This window comes from Ranitomeya imitator, chromosome 7 (genome assembly GCF_032444005.1).
Source record: "Ranitomeya imitator isolate aRanImi1 chromosome 7, aRanImi1.pri, whole genome shotgun sequence".
NCBI lineage: Eukaryota > Metazoa > Chordata > Amphibia > Anura > Dendrobatidae > Ranitomeya > Ranitomeya imitator.
The window spans coordinates 144832716-144850526 of NC_091288.1; the positions used below are offsets into that span (position 1 = coordinate 144832716).

At 44.0% G+C, this 17811-nt stretch overlaps 1 protein-coding gene across 2 annotated transcripts in view; it reads left to right on the forward strand.

Annotated features, from left to right (window-relative positions):
* DNAH7 (dynein axonemal heavy chain 7) overlaps nt 1–17811 on the forward strand; it is a 560306-nt gene that overhangs the window by 466570 nt on the left and 75925 nt on the right. The window lies entirely within an intron of this gene.

Consider the following 17811-nt stretch of genomic DNA (forward strand, 5'->3'; position numbering starts at 1 on the left):
CCGATCTCGCGAGATGATGACGTAGCAGTCTCGCGAGACCTCTACGTCATCATCTCGCAAGACCACAAAGCACTCTTGAGACCGGAGCGCGCGAGGAGCATCGGTAAACGCTTCCTGGATCCAGGGGCCAACGGAAGGTGAGTGTATAACTACTTTTTATTTTAATTCTTTTTTTTAACAGGGATATGATGCCCACATTGCTATATACTACGTGGGCTGTGCAATATACTACGCGGGCTGGGCAATGTACTACGCGGGCTGTGCAATATACTATGCGCGCTGGGCAATATACTACGCGCGCTGGGCAATATACTACGCGGGCTGGGCAATATACTACGCGGGCTGTGCAATATACTACGCGGGCTGTGCAATATACTACGCGGGCTGTGCAATATACCACGCGGGCTGTGCAATAAACTATGTGACTGAGCAATAAACTACATGACTGGGCAATATACTATGTGACTGGGCAATATACTACGTGACTGGGCAATATACTATGTGGCTGGGCAATATACTATGTGGCTGGGCAATATACTATGTGGCTGGGCAATATACTATGTGACTGGGCAATATACTACGTGGTTGGGCAATATACTATGTGGCTGGGCAATATACTACGTGACTGGGCAATATAGTACATGACTGGGCAATATACAGGGTGGAGCGCGGTAATTTGCTTTTTTGCACTGCATGCTGTGGCGGCACTGTCGGTCGAAGAGAGGGGAGAGTGGGTGTGGCTTACAGTGGCTGATGGGAGATTTGTATTCCTCTGCCTTTCAGTTGCCATCATGCAGTGGACACGTGAGGAGAGGTCATTTTGTGTTGAAGCGTATTTTTCAAATGCCCACTCGATCATTGCAGTGCAGCGTGCTTTTCGTTTACAATTCGCTGTTCCTCCACGCGGACGTGTTCCTGGACGGCAATCAATTGTAAATTGGGTGAATGCATTCAGAACAGCAGGGAATGTGTCATGTGTACGAAGGGGACCTGAGAGAAGGATTACAACACCACAAAACATCGAGAGAGTTAGAGCAGCAGTACTGCAATCTCCGAAACGCTCTGCTCGGAAGCAATCATTTGCTCGTGGCATTTCAAGACGTTCTCTCCACCGGATTCTTCATGATGAACTGAATTTTGATAATGGTCGTGCCATAACTGTGAACTCTGAACGGTACTTGTCTATGATACAGGATTATTTTCAGCCGGCTCTTGAGGCAATGGAACTAGAGGATACATGGTTCCAACAGGATGGTGCCACTGCACACACAGCGAGGGTTACCATGAATTGTTTGAGGCAAATGTTTCCTGGACGGCTTATCTCTTTGAGGGGAGATGTGAACTGGCCAGCACGCTCACCAGATTTAGCCCCATGAGATTTTTTCCTTTGGGGTTACCTGAAGTCTAAGGTGTATATCAACCGTCCCAACACCTTGGAAGACCTAAGGAACAATATTGAAGCTGAAATTGGCAGAATACCAGTGGACATGCTTGTTAGAGTTCATGAAAACTTCAGAAAACGTATGCAGCAGTGTGTGGATAGCGAAGGTCGACATTTGCCAGATACACTATTTAAAACCATGTAATTTAAAAATTCCATTACTGTTCAGTATAATTAAAATATAAAATAAATTTTTCTAATGATCATAATTTTTTTATTTCATTCCCAAATCAGCAAATTACCGCGCTCCACCCTGTACTATGTGGCTGGGCAATATAGTACGTGACTGGGCAATATACTACGTGACTGGGCAATATACTATGTGGCTGGGCAATATACTATGTGGCTGGGCAATATACTATGTGGCTGGGCAATATACTATGTGACTGGGCAATATACTACGTGGTTGGGCAATATACTATGTGGCTGGGCAATATACTATGTGGCTGGGCAATATACTATGTGGCTGGGCAATATACTATGTGACTGGGCAATATACTACGTGGTTGGGCAATATACTATGTGGCTGGGCAATATACTACGTGACTGGGCAATATAGTACATGACTGGGCAACATACTATGTGGCTGGGCAATATAGTACGTGACTGGGCAATATACTATGTGACTGGGCAATATGCTATGTGGCTGGGCAATATAGTACGTGACTGGGCAATATAGTACGTGGCTGGGCAATATAATACGTGGCTGGGCAATATACTACGTGGCTGGGCAATATACTACGTGACTGGGCAATATACAGTCTCCTTCCCCATAATCCTGTAGAATGTAAGCCCGCAAGGGCAGGGTCCTCGCCCCTCTGTATCAGTCTGTCATTGTTAGTTTGTTTACTGTAAGTGATATCTGTAACTTGTATGTAACCCCTTCTCATGTAAAGCACCATGGAATCAATGGTGCTATATAAATAAATAATAATAGTAACATAGTAACATAGTTAGTTTGTACTCATAAGTAAGAAAGTGTGCGGCACTCACCCCAAATTCTGCAGTGGAAAGCGTGAATTTTAATGGAAAACTTCAACAGATAAACATCCGTTACAACATAAGGTAAGCAGGAGGGTGCGGTGTTGGAGCTTGGACGACGGCCGTTTCGCACAGCAGGTGCTTCAACGACTTCTTACTTATGAGTACAAATGAACTATTAGTTTTCAGCTGCTGAGCACCTAGTACCCCGTAGTAAGCGTGACGCCTAATACTCTGGATCCCATCTCAAGTCCTGACTGCTGTATATGGTATCGCTCTAGTGCCGTCCTATTCTATAGCTCTATGTGGATTAGTAACATAGTTAGTAAGGCCGAAAAAAGACATTTGTCCATCCAGTTCAGCCTATATTCCATCATAATAAATCCCCAGATCTACGTCCTTCTAGAGAACCTAATAATTTTATGATACAATATTGATAATATTGATAATATAATATAATATAATAATAATAATAATAATGATAATATACTACGTGGCTGGGCAATATACTACGTGGGCTGTGCAACATACTACGTGGACATGCATATTCTAGAATACCCGATGCGTTAGAATCGGGCCACCATCTAGTATATATAGATTTATGAAGAGGGTCCAATACTGACCCCCATGACACCCCACTGTTAACTAATCTGAGTGTGTTCCATTAATAACCAGCCTCTGTTTCTTCTCACTGAGACAGTTGTTAGCCAATTACACATATTTTCCCCTAATCCCGTTCCTTTCACTATATCTACCATCCTTTTTATGTGGCACTGTATCAAATGACTTTTAAAAGTCCAGATAGACAACATTCACGTCATTACCTTGGTCCAGTCTGGAACTTACTTCCTCATGTAATCTAATCAGATATGTTTGACAGGACCGATCCCTTATACACCCATGTTAAGGTTGGGTCATGAGGTTATTTTTATTGAAATACTCCAGGATAACATCTCTTAGAAAACCCTCAATGAATTTGCAGACCCTGTTATTATGGAATCATTGAATATTAGAAAGGTAATTGTCTTTTATTTTTATCAAAACCATCCTTAATTTCCTTTTATTATTCTTTCTTTTTCCCTTTATCTCCCCCCATAAAGATTATACATTTTCTTTGGCCTCACATAAACAGTCATGGCTGAAAGTGTTGGCACCCTTGAAATTGTTCCAGAAAATGAAGTATTTCTCCCAGAAAATTATTGCAAGTAAATATGTTCTGTTATACACATGTTTCTTTCCTTTATATGTATTTGAAGAACACAAAAAAACTGAGAAAAAAAGGCAATTTGAACAAAATGTAACACAAAACCCCCAGAAAGGACCAGACAAAATTTTTGGCACCTTTCAAAAATTGTGGGTAACCAACTTTGTTTCAAGCATGTGATGGTCATTCAAACTCATGTTTGGCAAGTAACAGGTGTGGGCAATATGAAAATCACACCTTAAGCCAGATAAAAATGGGAGACGTTAGCTCAGTCTTTGCATCGTTTGTTTGTGTTTGCCACACTAACCATGGAGAACAGAAAGAGGATAAGTGAACTGTCTGAGGACTTGAGAACTAAAATTGTTGAAAAATATCAACAAGTCTATCTCCAGAGATCTTGATGTTCCTTTGTCCATGGTGCGCAACATAATCAAAGAAGTTTACAACCCATGGCGTTGTAGGTAATCTCCTTACACGTGGACGGTAGGGAAAAAATTGATGAAAGGTCGCAGCACAAAATAGTTTGGATGGTGGGTTAGCAGCCCCGATCAAGTTACAAATTCAAGCTGTCCTGCAGGCTCATGGTGCATCAGTGTCAGCAGGAACTTTATACATTTGAATGAAATGAAATGCTATGCCAGGAGACCCAGTAGAACCCCACTGCTGACATAGAAACATAAAGAAAGCTAGACTGCAGTTTGCCAAAATGTATGTGAGTAAGCCAAAATCCTTCTGGGAAAGAATCTTGTGGACTGATGAGACCAAGATAGAGCTGTTTGGTATAGCACATCATTCTACTGTTTACCGAAAACAGGATGAGGCCTATAAAGAACACAGTGCCTATATTCAAATATGGTGGAGGTTCAAAGATGTTTTGGGGTTGTTTTGGTGCCTCTGGCACCGTGTGCCTTGACTGTGTGCAAGGCATCATGAAATCTGAAGTTTACAGAAGGATTTTAGATCGCAATGTACCCCAAACATACTTCAAGAAGCTCCCAGAAATTGCTGGAAAGCTCTGGAGAGTTCTGAACTGGCCAGCCATGATTCTGTTTCTAAATCCCATTGAACACCTGCAGAGAGATCTGAAAATTCCTGTTGGGAGAAGGCATCCTTCAAATATGTTATATCTGGAGCCGTTTGTAAAAGGAGAGTGGTCCAAAATTCCAGTTGAGAGGTGTAAGAAGCTTGTTGATAGTTATAGGAAGCGTTTGATTGCAGTTATTTATTCCAAAGGATGTGCAACCAAATATTAAGTTGATGGTGCCAACAATTTTGTTCAGCCCATTTATGGGGTTTTATGTGAAATGATGTCCATTTTGCAATTTTCTCTGTTTACTTGTGTTGTTCCAATACATGCAAAGGAAATAAACATGTGTATAACAAAACGTGTAATTGCAATAATTTTTGGACCAATTTCAATGGTACCAACACTTTCAGCCATTACTGTATTATAATGCTGGATGGTCATTAGGAATGATTTCACATATAAATATACCCCTCCCCCTCACTTATTTGTACGGTCAGTCCTGAACACACTATTTCCCTGTAGATTACTAGCCCCGTCATAGCTCTCATCCAGCCATGTCCCCGCTATCTCCATGATATCATAATGTTCTTTGAAAAACACTGTAATTCCTCTATGTTGATCGTGAGGTTTCTTGCATTAGTATATATTCACTTTATGCCTGATCCTTCCCATATCTATTCCTCCTCTCTGTATTAATTGTTATCTCACCTCCCCATTCCACCCCCCTACACGCCCCCCCCCAAGCACTGTAATTGCCCTCCTCTCAGTCCCTAGTTTACACACTCCTTCAATCTTCTAGCCATTCATTTCCCCAACACAGCTTCACCCTCCCCATTGAATTGCAGCCCATCCCTAGCACAAAGTCTGTGGCCACCAAAAAAGTTTAGCCAGTTCTCCAGGAATCCAAAACCCTCTTTCCTACACCAATTCCTGAGCCACTTATTCACCTCCTTAATCTACCGCTGCCTCTCTGGCGTAGCACGTGGTACAGGTAGTATTTCAGAGAATACTACCTTTTAGGTCCCTGTATTAAGCTAATTCCCTGAAATCATTTTTAAGTACATTCCATCTCCCTCTAACTTTGTCATGGTTTCCAATTTGTACCACGACCCCTGGGTCCTCACCAGCCCCTCCTAGGAATCTGTCAACCCGAACTGCAATGTGTCAAATTCGAGTGCCAGAAAGACAACACACACTGGTCAACAATTCCAGTCTTTTTGACAGATTGTCCTGCCTGTTTCCCTAATAATTGATATTTACATAAATTATATATTATTTATGCTGTCTAAATAAAATATATATCTATATATACACTATATTCATGTACGTATCACACACATACAGTACAGACCAAAAGTTTGGACACACCTTCTCATTTTAAGATTTTTCTGCATTTTCATGATTATAAAAATTGTACATTCACACTGAAGGCATCAAAACTATGAATTAACACATGTGGAATTATATACTTAACAAAAAAGTGTGAAACAACTGAAATTATGTCTTATATTCTAGGTTCTTCAAAGTAGCCACCTTTTGCTTTGATGACTGCTTTGCACACTCTTAGCATTCTCTTGATGAGCTTCAAGAGGTAGTCACCGGGAATGGATTTCATTTCAAAGGTGGTGTCAGGTTTAATAAGTAGGATTTCTTGCCTTATAAATGGGGTTGGGACCATCAGTTATGTTGTGCAGAAGTCTCGTGGATACACAGCTGATAGTCCTATTGAATAGACTGTTAGAATTTGTATTATGGCAAAAAAAAAAGCAGCTAAGTAAAGAAAAACGAGTGGCCATCATTACTTTAAGAAATGAAGGTCAGTCAGTTCAAAAAATTGGGAAAACTTTGAAAGTGTCCGCAAATGCAGGACCATCAAGCGCTACAAAGAAACTGGCTCACATGAGGACCGCCCCAGGAAAGGAAGACCAATCGTCACCTCTGCTTCTGAGGATAAGTATATCCGAGTCACCAGCCTCAGAAATTGCAGGTTAACAGTAGCTCAGATTAGAGACCAGATCAATGCCGCACAGAGTTCTAGCAGCAGACACATCTCTACAACAACTGTTAAGAGGAGACTTTGTGTAGCAAGCCTTCATGGTAAAATAGCTGCTAGGAAACCACTGCTAAGGACAGGCAACAAGCAGAAGAGACTTGTTTGGGCTAAAGAACACAAGGAATGGACATTAGACCAGTGGAAATCTGTGCTTTGGTCTGATGAGTCCAAATTTGAGATCTTTGGTTCCAACCACCGTGTCTTTGTGCGATGCAGAAAAGGTGAACTGATGGACTCTACATGCCTGGTTCCCACCGTGAAGCATGGAGGAGAAGGTGTGATGGTGTGGGGGTGCTTTGCTGGTGACACTGTTGGGGATTTATTCAAAATTGAAGGCATACTGAACCAGCATGGCTACCACAGCATCTTGCAGCGGCATGCTATTTCATCCGGTTTGCGTTTAGTTGGACCATGATTTATTTTTCAACACGACAATGACCCCAAATACACCTCCAGGCTGTGTAAGGGCTATTTGACCAAGAAGGAGAGTGATGGGGTGCTATGCCAGATGACCTGGCCTCCACAGTCACCAGACCTGAACCCAATCGAGATGTTTTGGGGTGAGCTGGACCACAGAGTGAAGGCAAAAGGGCCAACAAGTGCTAAGCATCTCTGGGAACTCCTTCAAGATTGTTGGAAGACCATTCCCGGTGACTACCGCTTGAAGCTCATCAAGAGAATGCCAAGAGTGTGCAAAGCAGTCATCAAAGCAAAAGGTCGCTACTTTGAAGAACCTAGAATATAAGACATAATTTCAGTTGTTTCGCACTTTTTTTGTAAAGTATATAATTCCACGTGTTAATTCATAGTTTTGATGCCTTCAGTGTGAATGTACAATTTTCATAGTCATGAAAATACAGAAAAATCTTTAAATGAGAAGGTGTGTCCAAACTTTTGATCTGTACTGTATACTGTACAACAAATGCATATTATACATCACTACACTGACAACACAGATAGTGTATGTATGTAAAACATGCACACACACTCACACCCTCACACGCATATCCAAACTCGCAAACACAAGCACACACCTACTTTTTACAAAGGATAACTGAAGGGGTTAGTAAAAAAAAATGTGTACAGCCAGGAGCTTCCTCAGCTTCTCCTGACCCAAGACTGGCACAGTGTTTGCAAGTACCCTCCACTGCACCCTCTCTTTTTCTGCTCTGATTGTCAAGCTGTAGACCGCTCTCGCTGTCGTTTTTTGTACAGTGAGGTACCTTTTATGAGGGTATCTCAATTCAGAGCATTTAGTTGCAGTGTCGCCCCCACTGAGATGCAGCAGACCGCTGCCTGAGGATTGATGCTCAACTTGCTTTACGACAGGTACGACCCTAGTACCAGACTTAGCCTATGGACAAGAAGAAAAGAACCTTTTCTCCAATTTGAATACCTTTGTTTTTTTATCATACTGTATATGTGTACATAATCTTTGAAATAGTTTATGCAGTTTTTAATATTCTTAAAGGTGTTCTTCAGGAATGAATGAAATAAAATAAGTAATGAAAATGTCATTATAGATTCCTTAATACTTCTAATTAGAAAATTAAGATTCTGTAGTTTTGTCTAAGGCCTCTTTCACACTTCAGTTATTTGGCGTCAGTCTAAAACCGCCATTTTCCTCAAATAACGGATCCGTCATTTTTTTTGACGGATCCGTTATTTTCCCATAGACTTGCATTAGTGACGGATTGTGACGGATGGTCGTCCGTTCCATCCGCCATGCGACGGATCCGTCGACATTTGGCGGACGTTTTCTGAAAATAGACGGACATTGGAACGTTTTTTGTCAACGCCGAAATGGCGGATCGCGACGGATCCGTTGCATCCGCCATTCCATAGAATGGGCGCCTATGGGCGACGGATCCGCCGCAACCGTTTTTTCGGCGGATCCGTCGCCCCAATCCGTTTTTTCAATTGCGCATGCTCCAAAAAGTAGATACTTCTCCCAGACAACCCCCAAGTAACGGATCCGTCAAAAAAACGGATCCGTTAGAACCGTTTTCGCAACAATTGTGATGGATCCGTCAATCCGTCACTATGTCGGTAGTGACTGACGCCAAAAGACTGAAGTGTGAAAGAGGCCTAAGCAGCGTATCATTATAGAATTGAAATGGCCACCTTGTTAAACTAAATGAAACCTGTCACAGAATTGTGGTAAGGACGCCTATAAGCATGTGCAGTAGAAAGTCCTCAGCCATCCACTCATTTTCTGGAAGATGTGCTTCCAATGGATATCCTTCAATTATAGATCTAGCGAAAAAGCATTGGTATTTACCAGCCAAGGTCACAAAGGAAAATGCGCAATCAGAATGCAGCAGACCCCCTTACTAAAGGAGGTAACACAGGTGTATAATACTGATGAAACGACCACTCTCAGCCTACCAATCCATGGAGGGATGATTGCTTAGAATTAGAATTGCACACAGATGAATCTTGGATATACTAATAGTGCTGAGATAAGAATGTGACGCTCACACTGATGTCCACCAAGTGTTTCTGATCTAATTCTTGAGATACCCGAGGTGCTGAGGTAAGAACATGATGCTAACATTGCTGTCCACACTGTCTTTTTATCTAATACTGGACATACTAGGGGAGCTGGGGTAAGAAGAAGCCACTCACTCTGCTGTCCACCCTATCTTTCTGATCTAACCCTGGAATACCCAGGGGTGCTAAGGTGAGAAGAGACTGCTCACCGTGCTGCCCAACCTGTCTCCGATGTAATACTGGAAATACCAGGAGTGCTGAGGAAAGAGAGTGCTGCTCTACAGCATGTCTTTATTATCTAAAACTGGAAATACCGAGAGTACAGAGGTAAGATGAGGCCACTGACATGGCTGTCCACCTTGTCTATCTGATCTAAGACTTGAGATACCAGGGATGCTGGGGTAAGAAGAGACTGCTCACACTACTGTTTGCCATCTCTGTCTTGATGTTATACCCGAGATTCCAGGGGTGCTGAGGTAGAAAGATGCACCTCACACTGTTGTCCACCCTGTCTTTCTGATCTAATAATGGGAATAACAGGGGTTCTGAGGTAAGTAGAGGCTGCTCACACTGCTGTCTACCTTGTCTATCTGATCTAATACTGGGAATACCATGAGTGCTGAGGTAAGAAGAGGCTGTTCACACTGCTGTCTACCTTGTTTATCTGATCTAATACTTGGTATACCAGGAGTGCTGAGGTAAGAAGTGGTTGCTCACACTGCTGTCCACCATCTCTTTATGATCTTATACTGGAGATACCAGGGGTACTCAGGTAAGGATATGCCACTGACACTGCTGTCTACCCTATCTATGTGATATAATAATGGGGATACAAGGAATACTGAGGTAAGAAGTGGCTGCTCACACTGCTGTCCACCATCTATATTTGATCTTATACCGGAGATTCCAAGGGTGCTGAGGTAAAAAGATGCCCCTCACACTGCTGTCCACCCTGTCTTTCTGATCTATTACTGGGAATAATGGGTGCTGAGGTAAGAAGTGGCTGCTCACACTGCTGTCCACCATCTTTATCTGATCTTATACTGGAGATACCAGGGGTACTGAGGCAAGAAGATGCCACTCACACTGCTGTCTATGTGATATAATACTGGGGATACAAGGAATACTGAGGTAAGAAGTGGCTGCTCACACTGCTGTCCACCATCTATATCTGATCTTATACCGGACATTCCAGGGGTGTTGAGGTAAAAAGATGCCCCTCTGTTGTGAATTCTGTTTTCGAACTCCCTCCTGTAGTCATGAATGGTACTTCGGCGAGTTCTGTCCATGGACTCCCTCTGGTGGCTGTGAGTGGAGCTGCTGCTTCTGAGGTTCCTTCCACAGGTGACGTAGTTTATTCTTTGGCTGGCTGTTCTTTTTAACTCCACTCAGATCATTACTCCATGCCAGCTGTCAATGTTCTTGTACTGGTTCAGTTCGCTCTTGGATCTTTCTGGTGACCTGTCTACTCCAGCAGAAGCTAAGTTCCTGCTAGTTATTTATTTGTTCATTGTTTCCTTGTCCAGCTGGCTATCATGATCTTGCCCTGCTAGCTGGAAGCTCTGGGATGCAGAGTGGCACCTCCGCACCGTGAGTCGGTGCGGAGGTCTTTTTGCACACTCTGCGTGGTCTTTTTGTAGGGTTTTGTGCTGACCGCAAAGTTACCTATCCTATCCTCTGTCTGTTTAGTAAGTCTGGCCTCCCTTTGCTAAAACCTGTTTCATTTCTGTGTTTGTGACTTTCATCTTATCTCACAGTCAATATATGTGGAAGGCTGCCTTTTCCTTTGGGGAATTTCTCTGAGGCAAGGTAGGCTTTATTTTCTATCTTTAGGGCTAGTTAGCTCTTAGGCTGTGAAGAGGCATCTAGGTCGTGTTAGGTACGCTCCACGGCTATTTCTAATTGTGTGATAGGATTAGGGGTTGCGGTCGGCAGAGCTCCCACTTCCCAGAGCTTGTCCTGTGTGAGTTTAACCATCAGGTCGTTCCGGGTGCTCCTAACCACCAGGTCCATAACAGTACAGCTGGTCCAAAGTATTAATGCATCTCAATAGAGGGATAAGAGAAGTTCTGAGACCATTTTTTTTTCTCTGCAGTGTTTTTTGTCTTTCTTTTCCCCTAAGCCTCTGGGTGGTTCAGGACACAGGTGTAGATATGGACATTCAAGGTCTGTCCTCTTGTGTGGATCATCTCACTGCAAGGGTACAAAACATTCAAGATTTTGTGGTTCAGAATCCGATGTTAGAGCCTAGAATTCCAATTCCTGATTTGTTTTCTGGGGATAGATCTAAGTTCCTGAATTTTAAAAATAATTGTAAACTGTTTCTAGCTTTGAAACCCCGCTCCTCTGGTGACCCCGTTCAACAAGTAAAAATCATTATTTCTTTGTTGCGTGGTGACCCTCAAGACTGGGCATTTTCCCTTGCGCCAGGAGATCCTGCATTGCGTGATGTACCAAATTCAGTGGATCAGGCAGAGAAAATCTTGCTGGCTTTGTGTCAGGGTCAGGATGAAGCGGAGGTGTACTGTCAGAAGTTTAGAAAGTGGTCTGTGCTTACTCAGTGGAATGAGTGTGCCCTGGCGGCAATTTTCAGAATGGGTCTTTCTGAAGCCCTTAAGGATGTCATGGTGGGATTTCCCACGCCTGCTGGTCTGAATGAGTCTATGTCCTTGGCCATTCAGATCGATCGGCGCTTGCGTGAGCGCAAAGCTGTGCACCATTTGGCGGTATTCTCTGAGCATAGGCCTGAGCCTATGTAGTGTGATAGGACTTTGACTAGAGCTGAACGGCAAGAACACAGACGTCGGAGTGGGCTGTGTTTTTACTGTGGTGATTCCACTCATGCTATCTCCAATTGTCCTAAGCGCACTAAGCGGTTCGCTAGGTCTGCCACCATTAGTACGGTGCAGTCTAAATTTCTTTTGTCCGTTACTCTGATTTGCTCTCTGTCGTCCTATTCTGTTATGGCATTTGTGGATTCAGGCGCTGCCCTCAATTTGATGGACTTGGAGTTTGCCAGGCGCTGTGGTTTTTTCTTGGAGCCCTTGCAGTATCCTATTCCATTGAGAGGAATTGATGCTACGCTTTTGGCCAAGAATAAGCCTCAGTACTGGACTCAATTGACCATGTGCATGGCTCCTGCACATCAGGAGGATATTCGCTTTTTGGTGTTGCATAATCTGCATGATGTGGTCGTTTTGGGGTTGCCATGGCTACAGGTCCATAATCCAGTATTGGATTGGAAATCTATGTCTGTGTCCGGCTGGGGTTGTCAGGGGGTACATGGTGATGTTCCATTGCTGTCAATTTCGCCTTCCACTCCTTCTGAAGTCCCTGAGTTTTTGTCAGATTACCGGGATGTATTTGAAGAGCCCAAATCCAGTGCCTTACCTCCTCATAGGGATTGCGATTGTGCTATTAATTTGATTCCTGGTAGTAAGTTTCCTAAGGGCCGACTGTTTAATTTATCTGTGCCAGAGCATGCCGCTATGCGGAGTTATATAAAGGAATCCTTGGAGAAAGGTCATATTCGCCCGTCGTCATCACCGTTGGGAGCAGGGTTCTTTTTTGTGGCCAAGAAGGATGGCTCTTTGAGACCTTGTATTGATTACCGCCTTCTTAATAAGATCACAGTCAAATTTCAGTACCCTTTGCCGCTGCTGTCTGATTTGTTTGCTCGGATTAAGGGGGCTAGTTGGTTCACCAAGATAGATCTTCGAGGGGCGTATAATCTTGTGCGAATTAAACAGGGCGATGAATGGAAAACAGAATTTAATACGCCCGAGGGCCATTTTGAGTACCTGGTTATGCCATTCGGGCTTTCTAATGCTCCATCTGTGTTTCAGTCCTTTATGCATGACATCTTCCGAAAGTACCTGGATGGATTCATGATTGTATATTTGGATGATATTTTGGTCTTTTCGGATGATTGGGAGTCTCATGTGATGAAGGTCAGAATGGTGTTCCAGGTCCTTCGTGCGAATTCCTTGTTCGTGAAGGGGTCGAAATGTCTCTTTGGGGTTCAGAAGGTTTCATTTTTGGGTTTCATTTTTTCCCCTTCTACTATCGAGATGGACCCTGTTAAAGTTCAGGCCATTTATGATTGGACTCAGCCGACATCTGTGAAGAGCCTGCAGAAGTTCCTGGGCTTTGCTAATTTTTACTGTCGCTTCATCGCTAATTTTTCTAGTGTTGCTAAACCGTTGACTGATTTGACCAAGAAAGGTGCTGATGTGGTCAATTGGTCCTCTGCAGCTGTAGAGGCTTTTCAGGAGTTGAAGCGTCGTTTTTCTTCTGCCCCTGTGTTGTGCCAGCCAGATGTTTTGCTCCCGTTTCAGGTCGAGGTTGATGCTTCTGAGATTGGAGCAGGGGCTGTTTTGTCGCAAAGAAGTTCTGATGGCTCGGTGATGAAACCATGTGCCTTCTTTTCTAGAAAATTCTCGCCTGCTGAGCGCAATTATAATGTTGGCAATCGAGAGTTGTTGGCCATGAAGTGGGCATTCGAGGAGTGGCGACATTGGCTTGAAGGAGCCCCGCATCGCGTGGTGGTCTTGACGGATCACAAGAATTTGACTTATCTCGAGTCTGCCAAACGGTTGAATCCTAGACAGGCTCGATGGTCGCTGTTTTTCTCCCGTTTTGATTTTGTGGTTTCGTACCTTCCAGGCTCTAAGAAAGTGAAGGCTGATGCCCTGTCAAGGAGTTTTGTGCCTGACTCTCCGGGTGTTCCTGAGGGGGTAATTTTGTCTGCCATCTCCCCTGATTTGCGGCGCATGCTGCAGAAGTTTCAGGCTGATAGACCTGACCGTTGTCCAGCGGAGAAACTGTTTGTCCCTGATAGATGGACTAGTAGAGTTATCTCTGAGGTTCATTGTTCGGTGTTGGCGGGTCATCCTGGAATCTTTGATACCAGAGATTTAGTGGCTAGATCCTTTTGGTGGCCTTCTTTGTCACGGGATGTGCGTTCTTTTGTGCAGTCCTGTGGGACTTGTGCTCGGGCTAAGCCATGCTGTTCTCTGTCATGATCCCAATGGCAGGGGATCACAAAAGGACAAGCACAGATACAAACAAGCTCTAGGGCGATGGAACCTGAGCTGACCGCGACCCTGAACCTAACACACAAATAAAAGTAGCCGGGGAACGTGCCTACGATGATCCTAGACGTCTCGCTCCAGCCGAAGATCTAACTTCCCCTATTAGAAGAAACACAGACCTCTCTTGCCTCCAGAGAAATACCCCACAGAAATAGCAGCCCCCCACATATAATGACGGTGAAATGAGAGGAAAGCACATACGTAGTATGAAAACAGTTTCAGCAAAATGAGGCCCGCTAAAGCTAGATAGCAGAGGATACAAAAGTGAACTGCGCGGTCAGCGAAAAACCCTTCAAAAAACCATCCTGAAATTACTTGAACTCATGTGCCAACTCATGGTACATGAAGAGCAATTTCAGCCCACTAGAGCAACCAGCAGCAGAGAATCACATATCTGCAGGCTGGACTAAAAACCAAATTAAGCAAAACACAAAACAGGAAAATCCAAACTTAGCTTGTCCAGAAGGTTCTAGGAGCAGGGAGCAGAGGTAACAAGACACACTGGATACATTGATAACCGGCGAGGAAATGCCAGCAAAGCCAGGTTAAATAGGAAACTCCCATATCCTGATGGAACAGGTGGAACCCAGAGACCCAGGAAAGACAAGTCACCCAGTACCATCAGTAACCACCAGAGGGAGCCCAAAAACAGAACTCACAACAGTTCTCGTGCTAGTGGGTTGCTTTTGCCCTTGCCGGTCCCGAAGAGGCCCTGGACGCATATTTCCATGGATTTTATTTCATATCTCACTGTCTCTCAAAGGATGTCGGTCATTTGGGTGGTTTGTGATCACTTCTCTAAGATGGTCCATTTGGTACCCTTGTCTAAATTGCCTTCCTCCTCTGATTTGGTGCCATTGTTTTTCCAGCATGTGGTTCGTTTGCATGGCATTCCGGAGAGCATCGTCTCGGACAGAGGTTCCCAGTTTGTTTCGAGGTTTTGGCGGTCCTTTTGTGCTAAGATGGGCACTGATTTGTCTTTTTCTTCGGCTTTCCATCCTCAGACAAATGACCAAACTGAACGAACTAATCAGACTTTGGAAACATATCTGAGATGCTTTGTTTCTGCTGATCAGGATGATTGGGTGTCCTTCTTGCCTTTGGCTGAGATCGCCCTTAATAATCGGGCCAGCTCGGCTACTTTGGTTTCGCCTTTTTTCTGTAATTCTGGTTTCCATCCTCATTTCTCTTCAGGGCAGGTTGAGCCTTCGGACTGTCCTGGTGTGGATATGGTGGTGGACAGGTTGCAGCAGATTTGGACTCATGTGGTGGACAATTTGACATTGTCCCAGGAGTAGGCTCAACGTTTCGCTAACCGCCGGCGCTGTGTTGGTCCCCGACTTCGTGTTGGGGATTTGGTTTGGTTGTCATCTCGTCATGTTCCTATGAAGGTTTCCTCTCCTAAGTTTAAGCCTCGTTTCATTGGTCCGTATAAGATTTCTGAAGTTCTCAATCCTGTGTCATTTCGTTTGGCCCTTCCAGCTTCTTTTGCCATCCATAATGTGTTCCATAGGTCGTTATTGCGGAGATATGTGGCGCCTATGGTTCCCTCCGTTGATCCTCCTGCCCCGGTGTTGGTCGAGGGGGAGTTGGAGTATGTGGTGGAGAAGATTTTGGATTCTCGTATTTCGAGATGGAAACTCCAGTACCTGGTCAAGTGGAAGGGTTATGGTCAGGAAGATAATTCCTGGGTTTTTGCCTCTGATGTTCATGCTGCCGATCTAGTTCGTGCCTTTCATTTGGCTCGTCCTGATCGGCCTGGGGGCTCTGGTGAGGGTTTGGTGACCCCTCCTCAAGGAGGGGGGTACTGTTGTGAATTCTGTTTTCGAACTCCCTCCTGTGGTCATGAATGGTACTTCGGCGAGTTCTGTCCATGGACTCCCTCTGGTGGCTGTGAGTGGAGCTGCTGCTTCTGAGGTTCCTTCCACAGGTGACGTAGTTTATTCTTTGGCTGGCTGTTCTATTTAACTCCACTCAGATCGTTACTCCATGCCAGCTGTCAATGTTCTTGTACTGGTTCAGTTCGCTCTTGGATCTTTCTGGTGACCTGTCTACTCCAGCAGAAGCTAAGTTCCTGCTAGTTATTTATTTGTTCATTGTTTCCTTGTCCAGCTGGCTATCATGATCTTGCCCTGCTAGCTGGAAGCTCTGGGATGCAGAGTGGCACCTCGGCACCGTGAGTCGGTGTGGAGGTCTTTTTGCACACTCTGCGTGGTCTTTTTGTAGGGTTTTGTGCTAACTGCAAAGTTACCTATCCTATCCTCTGTCTGTTTAGTAAGTCTGGCCTCCCTTTGCTAAAACCTGTTTCATTTCTGTGTTTGTGACTTTCATCTTATCTCACAGTCAATATATGTGGAAGGCTGCCTTTTCCTTTGGGGAATTTCTCTGAGGCAAGGTAGGCTTTATTTTCTATCTTTAGGGCTAGTTAGCTCTTAGGCTGTGAAGAGGCGTCTAGGTCGTGTTAGGTACGCTCCACGGCTATTTCTAGTTGTGTGATAGGATTAGGGGTTGCGGTCGGCAGAGCTCCCACTTCCCAGAGCTTGTCCTGTGTGAGTTTAACCATCAGGTCGTTCCGGGTGCTCCTAACCACCAGGTCCATAACACCCCTCACACTGCTGTCCACCCTGTCTTTCTGATATATTACTGGGAATAACAGGTGCTGAGGTAAGAAGAGGCTGCTCACAATGCTGTCTGCCTTGTCTATCTGATCTAATACTAGGATTACCAGGGGTGCCGATATAAGAAGGGACTGTTCACACTGCTGTCCCCATCTATATCTGATCTTATAGCGGAGATACCAGGGGTGCTGAGGTAAGGAGATGCCCCTCACACTGCTGTCTACCCTGTATATGTGATATAATACTGGAGATACAAGTAATGCTGAGGTAAGAAGATGCCCCTCACACTGCTGTCTATCCTGGCTATCTGACCTAACACTGGGGATACAAGGAGTGCTGTGTTAAGAATAGACCATTCACACTGCTGTCCGCCATGTCATTCTGTGTGATATGATAGAATAATCTTCAGGTCACAGCTGAGGAGCTTTCTTCTACACATGCTTACTGGCACCTGTCGTAACATTCTAGTACAGGTTTCTGTGAGTGTAACATGATGGCAGACATTTTAATTATACAGTTAAAGGTATTTAGGAATTTATTTATAATGATATTTCTTTTAGTTATTTTTTTTTTTTACTATTTCCGGAGAAATCCTTTAAGTAAAGAGAAATTAAATTAATGGGCTACCAAAATAATCCAATTAATTAATATGCATTTTGAAAATATGGATATTAAGCATTTCTAAATGTTTTCTGTAATATAGAAATTATTGTCTAAAGGCCTCAGACTGCTTAAAAATAAAAGAAATAGTACTCGCCCCTTCTGATCCCACTCTCTTACCTGGACCATGATGGTCTTTGTTTAATTGTCCTGACAACCATATGCCAAGAATGCACAGAAGAGCCTGCTCAGACAATGGCTGGCTGCAGCAGCGATCTTTCTCCCACCAAGATATTGGTTT